This window comes from Malaclemys terrapin, chromosome 2 (assembly GCF_027887155.1).
Source record: "Malaclemys terrapin pileata isolate rMalTer1 chromosome 2, rMalTer1.hap1, whole genome shotgun sequence".
Classification (NCBI taxonomy): Eukaryota; Metazoa; Chordata; order Testudines; family Emydidae; genus Malaclemys; species Malaclemys terrapin.
Window position 1 is genome coordinate 140,592,145 of NC_071506.1, and position 6,000 is coordinate 140,598,144.

Genomic DNA, 6,000 nt, shown 5'->3' on the forward strand with positions numbered 1-6,000 from the left:
TGTTGGCCTTTCTTCACCTAATGTCTCTGTGAACTTGCTCAGAAACTGCCTGAGCTGCTGGGCAGCAGCAGGGGAGGAGCTCCAAACTGCCGGAGCCGATCTGCGATGCAGGGAGGAAGGGAGGAGGAGGAGCCCTCTCTGGCTGAGTGTCGGAGCCCCATGTAAGTGACACCGGCCGGCCGGCAGCACTGTTAGCCGCGCGTGCTCTGCATGGGGGGAAGTCCGGACATTTACAAATTCCCCCCGGATGCTATTTTTAGCTTAAAAAGCTGGACATGTCCGGGGGAATCCGGACGAATGGTAACCCTACCGTTACATATCCTGGCAGCTGCAAGGCCCAGAATGGAGCTGAGACAGCCCAGCCTCCCGCGCCCTACGGCTAACCTCAAGGGGCTCTGTGCAATTATTGAGCTGTGCCAGTCAGCCCCAGCCCTCAGGGGGCTGTCTGTGGTTTCGTACTCTGGGGTTATAATTTCTTCGACAGAGCTGTGTTTTCGAAACGGCCAAATCTCTGAGCACTAGGCTTGTTACAGGAGACCAGGGCGGGGGAAACTCTGGGAAGTTGGCATGAAGGCACTGAGGATGGGCTGGAAAAGATCAAACAACAGAATAATGATCTCTATCTCCCCCTGCCCCCACCCACTCCCCATGCATCTCCTGGCCTCTCCCACCAGCCCCTGAGTACCGCTGGTGTTACCTCCTAATGCTGGGGCCATTTTATTGAGCTGATCCTCTTGTATGCTACTAATAATTTACTCTGAATTTAGCCCTGTTTTGTTGGCAAATTCTCCACTGCCAGATTTTGACTTATTACTGTTCCAAAGGATTTGCTGGTTGCACCGTACAATGGTCAACTAAGTCACATGCTATGGTTTCTGTACCCTAATTGCATGGCATACACTTTATTTATATATTTAAGGGCGGGGGGGGGGGGGGGCGCGATTCCATAGCCTGTTTTGTAATTTATCCTTGAATGTTTGTAACTCTTCAGGTGCCCTATGAGCTGAGTGAGAAAAAGAGTTTTTTTTTTCAAAATGTGACGGGTTCGGTCACAGAGACCCCCTTGGGACTGTCACCTGATGTGCTGAAACTACCTCTGAGCCCATTTTCCCTGCCAGCTTGGGCCTCCAGAACCCTGCCTTGTTGAGCCAGACACGCTAGCCTGCTGCAACACAGAGCTGGGGTCTGAACCACGCCCCCAAAGCTATTTGCTCCCCCAGGTATTAATCACTTACTCTGGGTCAATTAATAAGCAAAAAGTGATTTTATTAAGTATAGAAAGTAGGATTTAAATGATTCCAAGTAATAACAGACAGAACAAAGTAAGTTACCAAGCAAAATAAAACAAAACACGCAAGTCTAAGCCTAATATATTAAGAAATGGATTACAGGTAAATCTCACACAGGTGAAATATCGGCGCAGGAAAAAAAAAAAAACGGAGCTCCACGCCCGCCCCCCCCACCCCAGCTTGCCTCCGCTCCGTCTCCACCTCCCCCCTCCCTCCAGCGAAAAAAACAACAACAAAAGACGGCTGCTGGAGCGCCACGCTACGCCATGCCCCCCCCCCCCCGCACCAGCTTGCCTCCGCTCCGTCTCCACCTCCCCCCACACTCCAGCGGAAAAAAAAACAAACAAAAAACGGCTGCTGGAGCTCCATGCCCCGTCCCCCCACCAGCTTGCCTCCGTGCCATCTCCACCTCCCCTCTCCCTCCAGCGCTTGCGCCGCCATACAGCTGATCAGTGCAAGCCGGAGAGGGAGGGGGGAGGAGGAGGAATGCAGTGTGCTTGGGGAAGAGGCAGGGCCAGGGCGGGGATTTGGGGAGGGATCCAATGGGGCAGTGAGGGGGCGGGGATTTGGGGAGGGATCCAATGGGGGAAGAAGGGGGCAGAGTCTGGGCAGGGGGGGCGCGAGCCCGTGCGCCGGCCTGGAGTGGAGGCAAAATATCGGGACAATTCGCGTCCCGACCGAAGGTAGGTCAGGACGTGGGAGAAATAAGCAATATCGGAACAGTCCCGATAAAATCGGGACATCTGGTCATCCTACCCTCAGAGATATTCCAATAAGCTTCTTTCACAGATTAGACTCCTTCCTAGTCTGGGCCCAATCCTTTCCCCGGTACAGTCCTTGTTAGTTCCAGCAGCCATCTTAGGTGTTAACAGGGGCTTTCTCATGGCTGCCCCTTATTATCTTGCTCCACATCCTTTTATTTCTTTGGGACAAGGCAGGAATCCTTTGTCTCTCTGGGTCCCCATGCCTCCTTCTAAATGGGAAAGCACCAGGTTTAAGATGGATTCCAGTATCAGGTGACATGGTCACATGTCACTGTAAGACCTCACTCTTCATTATCCAGGGTTTGGCCTACACGTACACAGGAAGGCTTGCTGGTTAACAGAGCCATTTACAGTTCATTGATTCTGACGCACCCTTAATGGCTTCCACTTAATATGTTTACATCAGTAACACAAGTTTATATCTTATTCTCCTAACTCCAGACACAGAAATAATACATGCAAATAAATGGAATGAACACACTCAGTAGATTATAAGCTTTGTAATGATACCTTACAAGAGACCTTTTGCATAAAGCATATTCTAGTTACATCATATTCACACTCATAAGCATATTTCCATAAAATATATGGAGTGCTGCTACGTCACAGAGGACCCATAGCCGGCTTTGTAATTTATCCTTGAATGTTTGTAACTCCCCCTATGAGCCGAGTAAGAAAAATAGGGTGTTTTTTTCAAAAGGGCAAAGAACGGTATTTAATATGTCCCCTGTGCCACATTACATTTCATCCCTACATCTCACCACACTTTGCAAAGAAAGGGCAGCGAGTGAGATTTTCAGAAATGCCCAAGTCACTTGGGGACTTTTGAAAACCTTGCCCAGTATCCTTAGCAAAAAGGAGCATTGCAACACTTGTAGACGTACCCAAGCTCACTTTACTCTAGCTAGCTACAAATAGGAGTGAAACCGCAGCAGCACAGATCAGCACAGAGTAGCTGCACAGGTAGTTACCCAGGGTCCTGGGTGGATTTGTACGGCATGAGCTGAAACCTGTGCGGCCCCCAACGTCATTACTTCTGTGCTGGCCCTGCTTCCGGATACTCTTGTAGGGGCTGGATTGGGAGTGTGTCCAGGGTGCGGCTGGAATGCATTAGCACTATTCTCTGCTTCCCAAGGCCCACAGGGGCCATGGAAAGCAGAGTATAAATTAGAGCAGCCCCAAGTCTGCTCTGTCTTACACTGGGGGAAGGCAAGGACCCTGCATAGCCCTAGAATACGGGGAATGCAAAATTGGCTTTAAAGCACCTCTCACTCTGTCCCTGCTCCAAGGCAGGAATGGGATAGCTGCAAATCAGGCACCTGGTGTGGGGATAGGGATAGGATAATAGATGGAAATTCCTGCATAGAAGAATAATAGGAGGTATGGAGCCGCTAGGCAGTACTCCAAGCAGGCAGGAGCTCCAAACCACTGGCAACGAGGAGACGTGGAGATCAGGAGTGATGGAAGCCCACGGAACATTTTATCTCTGGTCCCCGTCCAATCCAGATTCATAGTGATGGCATTTTATTACGGTCCAACGACGGTTTTGGTGGCTTGTGTAATCCACGTTAATACCAATGTGACTCTCTGTCCCCCTCTAGTGGCTGGAGGTTTGTGTGTCTGCTACTTGTCTCTATGTTAGACAAAAAACGAAATGTCTTGGAAAATAAGTGCCTTTGAAAGATTCTGATGATGGGTTGGACAGATGTCTTCCCCAGCACAAATAGCTGAGAAGCTGCCAACCGGCAACTCATTGGCACCAGAATCAGAAGGAAGCGCTGGCCAGATGTGAGGCCCGTACGCTGGATGCCACCACACGGCTTCCAACATGAAGCTGTCACGTGCAAACCAACAGGTGTGAGGAAACCAGGGCGCCCGAGAGCAACCTTAAGAGCCCCTAGCAGGGAGAGGAGAATAGTGGCTCTCAGCCCCATAGAGCAGATGGGAACAGCAGCGCACAACAGAGAGGGATGGAAGAGATAGGTTCCCACCCTGTGCACCAGGATTGGCATGGGAAGACTCCACTGCCTCTATGCTAATGCAGTTGGGCCTGTTAGCGGTATAGGCCGTGGGTTCAATTCCCACTTGCGAGGTTGTTACGTTAACTGATTTTCTTGTGGACGAGTGTCCATATCACAACAGGCACCTCACGGTGGTCACAGTTTTTGGCAGCAGCTTCAGCAGAGAGCTTAAAGCCTGCATACCGCTGCACACACACACTTCTGAGTCCTGGGGGTCTCTACAGGGCAGACTTGGAGGTAGACAAGGAATAGTGAGACCCCCATTAATTCAGATTCCACAAATGTAATCCTGTAGTTGGCTTAGCTTGCAAAGGCCTTGCCCTCAGTGGCATCTTAGCATAGGTAATACGATAACTTTTGAACACCGCATCTGATCAATTCCAAAATTTCAGGGTATGGTCTAGGCATCAGTGGCCAGAACCCTACTGAATTTGGGGGAAATTGGAAAACCAAAAGGGGGGAAATGGGGACCAGAGGGAGCCCCTGCCAGCTGATTAGCAGAGCTACAGCTTCAAGCACCTCCGCAATTATCTGTAGATCAAACAGTGAGGTGATGGCACCAATTAACACGTCCAGGCATAACAATACCTCTGTATCTCATCTCTGCTTATCCTCCCAATGGAGTTTAACATGCTGACATGCTACTTATCTCCCAGACAGAAAGAAGAGCTGGGGGCGGGGAATGCGGGGATGCAGGGAATGGGGCATGCACACAGCCCCTGGCATGAAGGGGAAAATGGGGGACCCGAGTGTGGAGGAAGTGGGGAATGGAGCACACAGAACCCCTGGTGGGGGGAATTGGGGGACAGTGGTATGCGGGGAAGGGGCCTCACAGAGTCATAGAATCATAGACTAACAGGGTTGGAAGGGACCTCAGGAGGTCATCTAGTCCAACCCCCTGCTCAAAGCAGGACCAATCCCCAACTAAATCATCCCAGCCAGGGCTTTGTCAAGCCGGGCCTTAAAATCCTCTAAGGAAGGAGATTCCACCACCTCTCTAGGTAACCCATTCCAGTGCTTAACCACCCTCCTAGCAGGGCTGCCCAGAGGGGGGACAAGCGGGGCAATTTGCCCCAGGACCCGGGCCCCGCAGGGGCCCCCACGAGAGTTTTCAGGGGCCCCCACGAGAGTTTTTGGTGGGTCTTCGGCAACAGGTCCTTCAGTGAGTGTGAAGGACCCGCTGCCGAAGACCCGGCGCTTCTTCTGCTCCGGGCGGCAATTCAGCAGCGGGGGTCCTTCCGCTGCGGGTCTTCGGCGGCAGTTCAGCGGCGGGTCCTTCACTCGCTCCGGAACCTGCCGCCAAAGTGCCCCAAAGAACTGCAGCGGAAGGACCCCCGCCGCTGAAGACCTCAGGCCCCCTAAATCCTCTGGGCGGCCGTGCCTCCTAGTGAAAAAATGTTTCCTACTATCTAACTGAAACCTCCCCCATTGCACTTTGAGACCATTGCTCCTTGTTCTGTCCCTAGCATGGTAGAGAAGGGGGAACTGAGGTTGCACACAAAGCCCCAGGCACGGGAGAAATGGGGGGCCCTGGTGTGGAGGAAGTGGGAAATGGAGCGCACAGAACCCCTGGTGGGGGGAATTGGGGGGACACTGGCATGCAGGGAAGGGGCCACAGAGAGTCCCTAGCATGGTAAAGAAGGGGGAACTGAGATTGCACACAAAGCCCCAGGCATGGGGGAAATGGGGGTCCCTGGTAAGGGGGGGGAGGGGAACCCCTGGCATGGGGGGAGATTGGGGCATTGTAGGGAGTCCCTGCAACGGAGGAGGTGGGAGGATGGTGCCCAGGGAGCATGTGGGGGAATGGAGGGGTGCCAGCTGCCAGGAGACCTGGTAGGTGCACTAAGCATGGCCTGTGCCCACTACCCCTAGTACTGCTCCCCTCCCTCACCCGTCTGCTCCATCCGCCCGGATGGGGCTCCATGA

General features: G+C 52.5%; 1 protein-coding gene across 3 annotated transcripts in view; it reads right to left on the minus strand.

Moving 5' to 3' along the window:
- The window catches only part of GPAT2 (glycerol-3-phosphate acyltransferase 2, mitochondrial), a 123,665-nt gene extending 123,558 nt beyond the window's left edge, over positions 1-107 (minus strand). For all 3 annotated transcript variants that reach the window (XM_054017919.1, XM_054017920.1, XM_054017918.1), the window contains exon 1: positions 18-107. The gene's annotated coding sequence lies outside the window, so the exon portion shown is untranslated. The remainder of the gene's footprint in view (positions 1-17) is intronic.
- Between the last annotated feature and the right edge of the window lie 5,893 nt (positions 108-6,000).